At 38.4% G+C, this 13039-nt stretch overlaps 1 pseudogene; it reads right to left on the bottom strand.

Moving 5' to 3' along the window:
- Positions 1 to 173: 173 nt before the first annotated feature.
- On the bottom strand, positions 174 to 12666 carry LOC113078449 (ATP-binding cassette sub-family A member 1-like; annotated as a pseudogene).
- Between the last annotated feature and the right edge of the window lie 373 nt (positions 12667 to 13039).

The following is a 13039-nucleotide window of genomic DNA, read 5'->3' as shown; positions in this document are numbered from 1 at the left end:
CAGACCAGATGCCCTTATATGAAAGAAGGCACATAAATGGTATGTTTTAAATGATTTCCTTCGAAGTTGTTCATGTGACTCCTGGAGCATCCACTAGGATGTCCCTTGTCAGTCGAGGTATGTTACATATTGTAACCCAAAAGCTTAGTTGTATAAACTTTCTTTTATATATATATATATATATATATCTTTTTTTTTTACTACGAAGTCAATCACTTTTTTGTTTCGCCCATGCACAAAGACAAGTATTAAGATAACATGAGGCACTCTTGGATAGAACAGCCTATAAAATAATGCCCCTTCTGACTATTTAAAACACCTAAAACAATTGCTTGTTTATAAATAAAGACATATCAAGGACAAAATCATTTTAACATAGTACAGTTTCCAGTTTTGCAGTTCAGCCCTGGGCCACACAAACGATTCTGATTCTTCAGCATGTGATTCCCAGTCTTCTAGTCTTAATAAAAAATAAAATACAAATACACTGACCCTGAATTATCGATCATTGGTATATTCCATCGAGCCGATTATCTTGCACGATGAAAATCGATCTCTGTCGACGACTGCACAAAATAGAGTCTGTCCAGAAATTTTGGCTTCAAGTTTTTAACACTGTGACTAACTTGGTTTGGATTCAGCCAGGCTAGAAACACGAGGGAAGTCTTTTTAATTTCTTTTTGCATTGACTTGCATTGAGTGTCTCAGCTGCAGTATCTGGTTCTCTGCTGACCGGTGAAGACGTTTATCTTCAGACAGAGGTCAGAACGGCAGACCGCAACTCAAAGGCCACAGAAACATTGTGAAATATGTGGAATCCACTGGTTTCAGTTAGCATGTAGTGTAAAGAGAGTCTCCGGCTCACACAAAGCTTTCTACTGGCTTCTCCGTGTTCTCTTTAGCAGACAGAGGGCTCAGGAGGGCCATGTTGATTGCTGTGTCTTTACGATGAATGGAGCTGTCTGAGTGATCGTCACTCTGGTCCATGGCAAAGTTAACAAATACCTGATGATTGGGAAGAAGAGTATTTAGTAATCACAACAAGATAAAAAAAAAGAAACATAATAAATATTATTATATACTAAATACTATACTAGTTTATGAGATTTAAAGGCAGACATTTATATAAAACTTTTTTTTTACAAAAAAGTTTTTAAATTGTTGTAATTTTCCTAATTTTAAATCAAAATGTAAAAATATCTAACTTTTCTGCTGAAAAAGTAATTTTATCCAATAATTATTTAACATTATTTACTGCCAAACATTCACTTTTAATACTATGGGAATTAAATGTGTTGTGAATCAATGTTATTTTCTAAGCATTGAGATAATCTTTTGTGTTTTTATTAATATTTTGATTCTTTAGCAATTTTAATTAGTTAAACTTTTCATGGTTTTGTGGGGCTTTTGCCATATTTTAGTAGTAACTTTAATATTTTATATTCTTCCACAAACTTTTAAGATATTTATTTATTTTTATTTAAGTTTTTCTTTTAGTTATTGTAGTACATCATGTTAAGCTTTAACATGAAAAAATGCTGCCTTGGCAATTAGCTAAAATAAATATATATATATATTTTAAATGCATTTCATTTCAGTTAGCGTTTATTTCATTTTAAGTAATACAAAGGTTTTTAATGGCTTAAGTTTTAGTTAATTATACTACGTTGTTGTAGTACCAATTTTTTGCTGTCTTTAATGAATACTTATCATATGCCATGTCCCAAAAGGACAGTCCACCAAGAAATAAAAATTCTGTCTGTAAATGATGACTATCCTTTCAACAGTTGACTGTTGTTTAACCTGTTAACTGTCACTCACGTTTTTGAAGATAGACTTGAATGTGTATGATACAAACCCAAATTCATGACTGAAAACACTTTGTAACATGATTTTGATGTGCCATTTACATGGTAATGCAATGTCTGATTTTAAAATGGGTTTTGAAGGATGAATTTTGAGATTTTATGTTATATAACTTCTGATGATTTCTAAAATGTGATAGAGAAAAAGGCAACGAGGAAGTCTTATTTTTTAAAAAAGGTCAAAACTCCTTTTGTAATGTAGATTTCTGAGGGTGCACTCTTTTTTTTACAAAAAATATTGGTAAAATATATATTTGGGAGTCTTAGACCTTTCCAACGATATATAGTTTGTCAAGATTAGATTAGATTTGATTGTAATATAGTATAGTCAACGTAGGCGTCCCGTATACGGGACGGGGTGACAGTTAGCAGGTTAACTTCCTCTTGTCCCCAGTACATAAACCCTAATCAGAAATGTGCCAGTTATATTTTAGGGTTGGAAATGCCCCCTCACCTGGTCCAGAGTGGTTTGGGACACAGAGTAGTCTTCTATCCTGAGAAACTCTTTGTTCTTAGCGAGGATGCTGAAGATGTGAGCGAGGGAGGTGAGGGACGAGGGAAGCTGGTATTGCAGCATGTTTCTGTGTTTTTCTTTCAGGGTGCTTCCTGGCAGCTCGCTCTCAATGAACTTCATCACCGGCTGCAGGTCAGGATCTGGGCCCGCAACCTTCAGAATTATGGTGTACCCATCGCCAAATCTGCAGGAAGAGGAGCAAGTGATGTCACATACATATATATATGCATCAAAACCCTCCTACATATGTAAAAAGTAATGTATGCTTTATGTTAAATGTTCTTGATTTGAGTCAATATTTTTGCAATTAAATGACGCCGCTAATGTGCAGAATTAACACACTATACCTTTAATAGCTTAAATATAGCATGAACCAAACCATCCACCTACAAGGTGAATCAAAAACTTTCATTTAGGGTCAAAAAATCTATGAAATTTGGACGAAAAGGCTGTGTACTTAATGATTTCAATGAGGGAAAGAACTACAATCTCATGAAGCATTGGTAATGACAAAATTGATTAAAATGACAAATATAAAGCTATAGATTTGTTGCTGCTCTCTGATTGGTAGAGATTTCTTTTGCAGAATCATGGGTAATGTAGTTTTTCCACAAGAATTCCATAGTTACACACAATTTTAAAAAACGAACAGTTTGAACTGACGAACTCAACAAAGCATAGATGATCGACTAACAACCTCACAGCACACATTAGGTCTGTCTACACATTTTTGAAAACCAATTCCCCAATGCAGGAAATGAATGAGATTCTTGCTTCTAGAACCCGGTCGCTGCACTCTATTATTCAGGATCTTACCTGTTCTTCAGGTGCTGGACGCTACCCAGACATCGGAACCTGCCGTTCACCATGATGGCCATCCTGGTGCACAGCGCTTCACATTCCTCCATACTAAAGAGTGAACAGAACACAGGTTAGTGTGGAAGAAAACCGATTAAATACTGCCCTCTAGTGATAGATGAAAGTCTAAGCTTAGCATAAATTGAAGCTAAACTAAGAAGACATGGAGATTTTAGAGGAAAACAATACTATCATTAACGCTGCCAGTGTAGCTGTCTAGCATTAGCTCACTTAACGTCCTTGTCTATAACTTTAGCTGACTGTTAGTGTTCAATTTAAGTGAATAAACTTTGACTGTGGTGAATGTACCTGTGTGAGGTAAGTACGACAGAGCGTCCCTCTTTGATGACACTGTGGATGCAGTTCCACAGTGCTCGTCGTGCTTTGGGGTCCATTCCAGTGGTGGGCTCATCCTGTAACCAAAAGCACAGCCAGGCTCAGATTCGACCATGATTCAACAGGAAACACACACTGATTAGCTACACCATCTTTTCTTCACAAGTGTATCGCACACTCAAGTGAACCGAAACAGGCTTGCTGGCTATCAAGTGTGCTCATGTGATCTTTGTGTAATCAACCCATTGTGAGGCCTCTCTGAAAGCAAAGGCTAAAGAGGTCAGGGTAGTTTAGCTCTGGGGGTGTCATAGTCTTGAACTTCTTATACAACCAGAGCAGGAAAACCAGCTGAGAGAATAACCAAACAGTGGTCATTTGATCTAGACTAATGTTGTTTTTGTTGATTCTTTTGCAGACATTCACCCTGGGAGGCATAAGACATCGAGCCAGTTGTGTAAGTGTCTTTGTGTATACGTGTGTGTGTGAGTGTGTGTGTTTGAGGAGATGCACATACCAGGAAGACCACTGGTGGGGCTCCAATGAGTGATATGGCGGTGGAGAGTTTGCGCATGTTGCCACCACTGTAGCTTCCTGCTTTCTTATCCACGTACTTCACGAGGCCTAGTTTACGGATACCCCACTCCGCCACCTGCCCAAGAAACAACATATTAATAGTTCCTATTAGGGTTAATCTCACAAAACCAGGTCACATTTAACGTAAAATCAAGGAATTTATTATATTATATTATATTATTATAAAAAACAAAGAAAACATTGTATATATATATATATATATATATATACTGTATGTATGTATATCCTATTTTTTGGAATTCAGTTTGTTCTTAATTGTGATTTATCATTACTATAATATATAAATGTTTTCCCTTTTTCATATTTTTTGTGTATTTTAAGTTTAAATCAGCATAAGTTGAAGGCTGTATAAATAATTTTTATGCATGACAATAATGAGATGAGAATTATGGGGAAATGTGGTTAATGGTCAAAATGCAAAACATTTATGCAATATATATATATTTTTGTAATTCAATGTATTGTCAGTGGAAATTATTACTGAAATACAGTATTTTTATATTTTGTACAATTATTTTTTAATTCAATCAGCATACCTTTAAGTCTGTCTAAATGCTTTTATTTATTTATTTTTTAAATGAACAATATGATGGTGCAAGCACCTACTTGTTAAATTATACATGTCAAATGTGACAAAATAGGTCTCATTTTATTTTTTGGAGCATGTACAATTTCAGGGTTTATTTTTTATTTGGGGTTAAATATGACAGGGACCTATATGATTCACCCTAAATCTCACATACCTTGAAATTATATTAAAATATAACTACAATTATATTCAAATAATAAAATGATAACAAATCACTGTTTAAAAACTCATTTTAGTTCATATACTCTGCTCACCTCACAAACTTGATTCTCGGGTACACCGCGCAAGATGGCATAGAATTCCAGGTGTTCCCGTCCTGTCAGCAGATCATTGATGGCATCAAACTGAGGGCAGTAGCCCATGTTCTGATGTACTTCATCTATTTCTCGGAGTATACTAGAATTGAGAAAGAGCAAGGTCATCAAACAATGCATTCACACTCACAGAATTTTAGGATTAACCTATGACCTATGTGTTTATAACAGACTAAGTTGCTATAAGGAAGTACCATCTGTTCTAATTTAATAACTAAATGTATTTTACTGTCCATACCTTTTCCCAGCCAAGAATGCTTCTCCTTTAGTGACCACAGAGTCTCCAGTCAGCATTTTAAAAGTACTTGTCTTTCCAGCTCCGTTGACACCAAGCAGACCAAAACACTGAAAGAAGGAGGAAAGAAAAGTTTGTGGTCTTACACTAGACGTGACTCATTCGGATGAGGCTGATCATGAGCCAGCTGTCATCAATTACCTCTCCTGGAGGAATGCCAACACACAGACGATCGACAGCGGGCTTCTGTTTCCGCTTGTACACCTGAAAAAGACAAGGATGACATAATGATGAGGGCCCCATTTATTTGACTAAATTTGAAAAACTAAAGTTGATGTCTGTGATCATCAGCAGAGGATTTCGGCAGACCTTAGTGAGTTGTCTGAGTTCAAGAATGTCTCCCTGTCCAGCTCCACTCATGATTCTCTGCCTCTCTCTGGCCACATCCTCATCTTCCTCTCCAATCGGAGTCAACTTGGCACTTAAAGACCTGTGGAAAATGATTAAAACATCTTCTTAAATCTTCTTATCCATAATTTCATTAGCATTTCATATAAATGTAATTTGTTTCAGAAAGTCGTGTTGTGATGTTGCTTACTTGGGTTTAAAGAAAAAACGGTACTGGATAAGGACTGTGATGATGAAGAAAACCAATCCTTCCACAGCCATAGCAAAAAGATTCTTGCCCACCATGTCCCACTCCAATGGAGAACGGAAACGGTTCTCACCTAATGCAAAGTAAGAGAACATTCAGCATCTATAATAATGACCCTTAGTAGACAGTAGACATAGATCAAGCTGATGAGGTCAAACTCTGAACTTCTTTGCTCTTATTCATGGAATCTTTGTCAAAAAAATTTAAAGGGATAGTATTTTTGATGAATTCTGAGAGCTCTCTGACTCTCCCATAGACAATATCAAGGCTCAGAAAAATGTGACATCAGTGGTTCAACCATAATTTTATGAAGCTACAAGTACACTTTTTGTGTGTAAAGAAAAAAAAATACTTAATTCAACAACTCATCTCCTCCTCCCTATAGCACCATTTTGGATAGTATAACATACGTAAACAACATTTGCTGTTCTGCGTCAGCAGCACCGTATGCAAATACGCTGTTTACATTGTTTACGCTTTGATCTGAAAAGTAAACAGCATATCCATATACATACATTGCATGAATTGTTGAATAAATTGGTCATTATTTTTGTTTCTTTGCGCACAAAAAATATCTTTGTAGCTTTGTAAAATGATGGTTAAACCACTGATGTCACATGGATTATTTTAATAATGTCTTTGCTATGTTTCTGAGCCTTGATCGTGTTAGGATCCTTGCTGTCAATGGTAGGGTCAGAGAGCTCTCAGAATTCATCAGAAATATCTGTTTCAAAGATGAATGAAGGTCTTACGGGTTTGGAACGACATGAGGGTGAGAAATTAATGAAAATGTTCATTTCCGGTTGAACTATCCTATACAATTTTAAGTGGAGCAAGCTAATCTTACCAAATCTCTCCAGGGCATCAGCCATGGCCTGATTCTTCACCATGTCGATGAGACCTCGACCCAGGCAGAAATGCGGGAAGATGAGCAAAACGTTCTTCAGGATGTCATTTAGGCCACCAACCTCCTGCAGCAGAGGATGAGCCGCATTAGAAATCATGTTGTGTGCTTGAGAATTACTGCTAAGAATAGCAAATCGTAAGACTGCATTAGGATGAAACCAAAAAACACATTTCTTACATTACTTCCAAATAAGTCCATGACAAAAGTGGACACGCTGCCATTGATCCCAATCAGGATATTGACACTAGTGAGCACCACATAAGCAGTGCTGGGGATTTTGAAGAGGAATGAAGCCGGATACATAAGAGGAGTGATGGACCATCTGAAGAGAGACAAGAATAAGTATTTATTATCAGAGAAAATGTTATATGTGCAAATTGGCTTTGTATTGAGGTCCCATGTCAGGCCCCAAGTGTATCTAGATACTATTATATCACAGAGACATGAGGGTGGGCTCTTTTCACTAAGGAAGATTCCCAGGTTGTGGGCTCTTTTGACTTTGGAAAGTATAATGTATAATCCCATTTGGGACCCCAGAGGGGTTTTTACATATCTGCGGAACAGAGTGTATTATCTATACGAGGGTGGGCTCTTTCACTGCAGATATTTACAGAGGCCCCATGTAGGACCACAGCAATATCTAGGGATCAGACTGTCTATTTCCTTACTGGAATTATCGGTTAAGTGGATCTGTCTGTCTTACCCATAAAGAAGCAGTAGAAGGGCAAGAACAGGCAGGTTGGTTGCAGAGACGTAGGCTTTTTGTTGAAAGCACACAAAGATCAGGATCACCAGAGTAGCAGGAACTACATAATTGCACTGTACCAAAAACAGGCAGAAATGTGCATTAGAGATTTTGGGTCAGCAGCCAAGTAGGTGAGTGGTGTATTATGAGATTTGAAAGTGAAATCAAACACTTACCATATCCCAGAGAAAGTTGGCCAGCCAGTAGAGGTATGGCTGCACTCCGCTGATAAACTGCATGTGCTTGGCCTTATTCACTCGCTCCTGAATGAGGAAGACAACGAAGCTGGCGGGGACGAAGGACATGGCGAAGATCACACAGATGGAAACCAGCACGTCCACTGAGGTGGTCATTCTGAAATCCCAAGAATCAGGGTTCAGAGATTAGACCCACATGAACAATTTGCTTAACGTTATTTAAACTGCATTCATTCAGTTTCAATGCTTACAGGGCCACTTGAGAAAGCTGTTCCTTGGTCAGATTGAGCGGATGGTTAAACGCAGTGATGCCAAACTGATGGGGGTCTCTGCCAGGTTGTAAGTTGGCACGCAAGATACCATTGTTCATTACATTGAGGAAGGCTCCAATACTGTGCCAGCCCTTGTTATTGAACCATATCTGGAAAAAAATGTCAATAAAGATCATTTCAAGTTCACTAGAATGTCTATAATGGGTTTAAAAATAGCAGTCATCCAGTTGTGACTCACCTTGACATTATTCTTAGTGTCCAGCCCATTGATGAAGCCAGACAGGCTTTTTAAAAAACGGTCGGCCGCTGATCCTGAGTCCTACAATCGTAGGATAAGAAGAAATACTTAATGCACAATTCCGGAGAAATATCTGATTAATTTCCTAAGAGTCAACGTTTCGACTTACCTTCCCCAGTTGGAAGATTTCCCTGACTCTGGAGATGGCGTCGTCGATCTCTTCAGCAGGAGGAAGTACCTGAGTGCTTCTAGCTCCCAATGAAAATCCTCCATATCTGAATTCATTCACCCATATCTTGTTTTTTAAGCTATGAAAGAAACAGTCTGTTAATGTGTTGAATGACTCTATACTGAACTACTTCATTTCATGTGGATAGACTATCAGGCCATACCTTTTCCCAATGATCTGTGCATAGGTCTTCACGAGATAGTCTGAGATGTTTCGTCCCGTCAGGTTCTGGAGGGTGTCAGTTTCACTCATCTTAATCTGAGGAGGTGGCAGTCCACCTGCACCAGCAGGGCATTCTGGAAGCATCTTCTTTTTGCCATTACAGCTGCATTCACAAGCAGGTGATGGGTTGTCCATGGTCCAGTTTGTTGACGTGAAAATTTCCATCACGCTTTCTGACACTTCTTGTGTAGACCATTCCTCATCGCCCATTGTACAGGGAGCATCACTAAAACCAAGGGAGACGACAAGCTTAGTTTTTTCTTAAATTAAAAATATTAGCTGTTAAAGAAATAAAGGTTTAATACATACGGAAAAAAAGATACTTACGGAATTGGTTCTCCTTCCATGCATCGTGTTCCAAAGCCAGGATCATCTAATAAAGCGCTGAGTAACTTTTGTGTGCTTACATCATGTGGAGCATCATCACTGCAATGAAAATACACTTGTATTTAATTTCAGTGGTTCCATGCAATTATTTCAACTAAATGTTGAGTAGAACATCCTTGTCATACCTGATAAATGTGAACTGTTCTTCATACATCCAGGGATTGAGAGCCAGGCTGGGATATTTTCCGAATGGTGGCACAATAAGACTGAATACCAGAGCAATGCACACAAACACAGCGGGAAGAACAATCTGCAAAGAGAATCAAAGTGAGGTGATCAAAACTGAACTGTACTGACATGGGATGTGTATCCCCAAAATAGCATAAGCCTAACTAGATTATAGAAACCACTGGCATCGGTAGTCTCTATGATCTAATTGGATTGTGAAAGAAAGCATTGCCACCAATAGTGTATACAATCTATTTAGGCTTACATTGTTTTGGGGAATCAAAGAAACCACTGGCACTAACAGTGTCTACGATATACTTAGGCTTTCAATATATTTGGGATTCGTAGAAACCATTGGCAGTTTCTTTCATCTCCTTAGTCTTATGATGCTTTTGGTAAATGGAGACTAGGTTTATTTTTTACTGACTATATTTCCCATTCCTACCTGTGCAAAGAAGCCTTTCCTTGAGCGGCGAGCATACAGAAATCTCTTCCACAGTAAAGCCACAAACTGCTGCCTCTTCAAACTCCAGCCTTTCACTTGATATGACCCTTTCCCATTGGAAACGCTCAAATAGTCTGTTTCTTTTGATTCTGGTGATCAAATACATCAACAGGAATATTATGGCTGACTCTACTGTAAAGATACAGTATTATAGATGTTGTAGGGCTTTTAAGGTTTACCTGGATCAACGTCAGATTCGTTGCTGTCATCATCTTCGGTTAGTGGTTTGAGGCAGCTCTGGTGGTCAGCACCAAATGCGTGTCGTCTATGTCTGGGAACTGGCACAGTTCCATCTAAAAAAATAAAAAATACAAGATGAGATCTTTTCTGGATTTTTGTCTATGTACTGCTTATTCAGATTACTAGAGCGCTAATAGTGAGGTACAAATTTACCTGAGATGATTTCAGCGTCAACTCCACTGTCCTCTGCCACCTTAAGGAAAATCTATAAAGACACCCAAGAAAGATGATTAGTAACTTGCATATGTAGTAATAAAATCATAGCTGACATCCTACAGCTATTTGTTGACAGATGAAAGCCAAGACAAGCTGCGCATACAGTACCTCTTCAAGTGTAGTATCTGAGATACCATAGCTGGAAATGCCAAGGTCAGCGAGCCGATCATCCAGGTCATGGAAGAGCTCAACGAAAGCACCATCTTTGGCAGACTCGTACGGCAACACATATGTGATCTCATGACCGAGGTCTTCCACCATGCGAGAAGCAGGAACGTGCTTCAGGATTAGACTGGAGATGAGGTCTACATCAACAGGAACAACAGGAGATTCAGGCCATGTAGTTCCTGCAGGACATATTGGAAACTTTAGTGAAGATTCAGTTTTAATCTCAGGAATTGAAAAGTTATTCATCATTTGAAAGTATGAGGTCAGGTGGTGTCTTACCTATCGCAGTGGCGGCCTCGCTCTCTTGATCACTACCTAGACCAGCATCCGAACTGCTCTCAGATGCATTGTCATCCTAAAAAACAATGAGCTTATAAGCGAAACAACAAATCAATGTGCTCATCGAGTGTTTTTGCAAACTGAAGTGCACTTACTTTCTTAACAAAGGACACAGTGCTGCTCGAGTTCCTGCATGAGCTGAGAGAAGGCTCAGTGTTTTTCTTCACCAAGGTAAGATAGTAACCAGTTCCAAGTTGAGTCTTAAGAAAGAGCGAAGAGCCCACACAACAAAGCTTTCCATGGGAGATGATAGCAATACGATCGCCCAGAATATCTGCTTCATCCATATGATGGGTAGAAAGGAGGATAGTCCGACCTAAGAAATACCCAGTCTTCATAATTAATTATTTTAAAAATAATAGATTCAATAAGATCTAATGGAAATTTTCTTTGTTTTTAAATACAAAACAAATGGAGTAGTTACCTGTACGATACTTCAGAAGAAGGTCCCAGATGCCTCTTCGAGCATATGGGTCCACACCAGCAGTGGGCTCGTCCAAAATGACAACCTTTGACCCTCCAACAAAAGCAAGGGCTACCGAGAGTTTCCTCTGCATACCACCTGAGGAGCACAAAAATGTCAGTTTGCAACAAATCAAACAACCATCAAATCATAATTTCAGAGGCTGTAATGGCACTGACCTGACAGCTGGCTGGTCCTGGACTTGCGTTTGTGTGGAAGGCCAGTATCAGTCAGAATCTGCTCCGTCTCAGCCTTCACATCCTCTTCAGACAGACCCTTCAGACGGGCGTAGAACCAGATGTGCTCCTCTACTGTCAACCTGAAATATGACAGGTAGATCAGAATCCACAGAACTATACAATCTTAACATCAACTAGTGTGTGACTTGTGTTGTTTTTGAATTAAAGCACTTACATGCTGAAGAGGACGTTGTGTTGTGGACACACTCCGAGACTCCGTCTAATGGAACTGAGCTCTGAGCGAATATCTTTGCCCATGATATATGCAGTGCCAGAGGTCGGAGGGAATAGGCCAGTTAGGATAGACCTAAAACAATGAAGGCAAATTGGTGGGTTAGATATTGTAACCAAAAAAAAGAAAAAACTCAGTTTAAGCAGCCATTACTCCAATCCATATGATCCTTCAGAAACCATTCTACTATGAAAGTGACAAATCTAGGGTGAATATAAAGTGAAATTTAAACGTACATGGTGGTGGTTTTTCCAGCTCCATTGTGACCTAGGAAAGAAGTTATTTGCCCCTCATAGAAGCCAAGTGTCAACCCATCGACTGCTAGCTTTTTGCCATGACGGTAGACCTTCACAAGATTCTTAATGTAAACTCCCAATTCAAGGTGAGTGGGTTCCTCTTCAATGCAGACGGCTTTAAAAAAACAACAACAACAACACAAAAAATAATTAATCAATTGTATTGAAGATTATATATAGTAAACAAATTCAAAGATCTAAACTGACACTAACCTGCCTTTTTAAAAATAGCATAAAATTAGCTTTATAGTCAGTAATCGGCCATAATGTGAAAACAATCATCAGTTCAGAATTTTAATATTGGAGTATCACTTATAAAAACTTCTTACCTCCAGCATTGCCCTTCTTTCCATGAACGGCAGTATTTTTTGTGTTGCTCTCTCCAAACCAGTAGGATTTACTGAAAGGGAAGTACCATGGCCTGGGAATGCCATACTGCCCTGGGAACACAGCCTCAATGTACCAGGTCATGACCCCATACAGGAAGGCATCAAAGTACATGAGGATGAGGCAGGTGTGAGGTTGTAGTTGTCTTCTTCCATTGGGCTGGAGAAGAGGTTATTCCATTGGATGCCCACTCCCTGCTCTTCAAACAGGGCAAATACTCACAGCCAAATCCAAATGCCACTGGAGACAGTAAGCTCTGTGAACACAACCAAATTAAAAGTAAGTAGTGTTCAGTTTTTTCCACCTGAAGTCCACTTATAATGCTAGACAAGGTTTATCTACAATGCATAGGGAATTTCTCACCCAGTATTTTTGTCTTGAACAAATATAAAAAAATTAATTCAATCAAGATATATTTACTTGAAGCGAAATTACATAAAATGAGTAGTATGGCTTTTTTAGTTTATGCTTAAATTGGGAATAAAAAAATTAAGGTAAAAGGTCAATTATTTTATTTTTCTAACCCTACAAGGCAAATTTACTTCTTATTTCAAGCTTAAATTCACTTTATTTTGATAACTCCCTTGGAAAACAGATATAATTTTGGTTCTCATGACAATCATGATTTG

The sequence above is a fragment of the Carassius auratus genome, unplaced genomic scaffold (genome assembly GCF_003368295.1).
Source record: "Carassius auratus strain Wakin unplaced genomic scaffold, ASM336829v1 scaf_tig00025751, whole genome shotgun sequence".
Lineage (NCBI taxonomy): Eukaryota > Metazoa > Chordata > Actinopteri > Cypriniformes > Cyprinidae > Carassius > Carassius auratus.
Note: the sequence above shows the minus strand (reverse complement) of the source record. Positions and strands in the feature narration are given on the sequence as shown.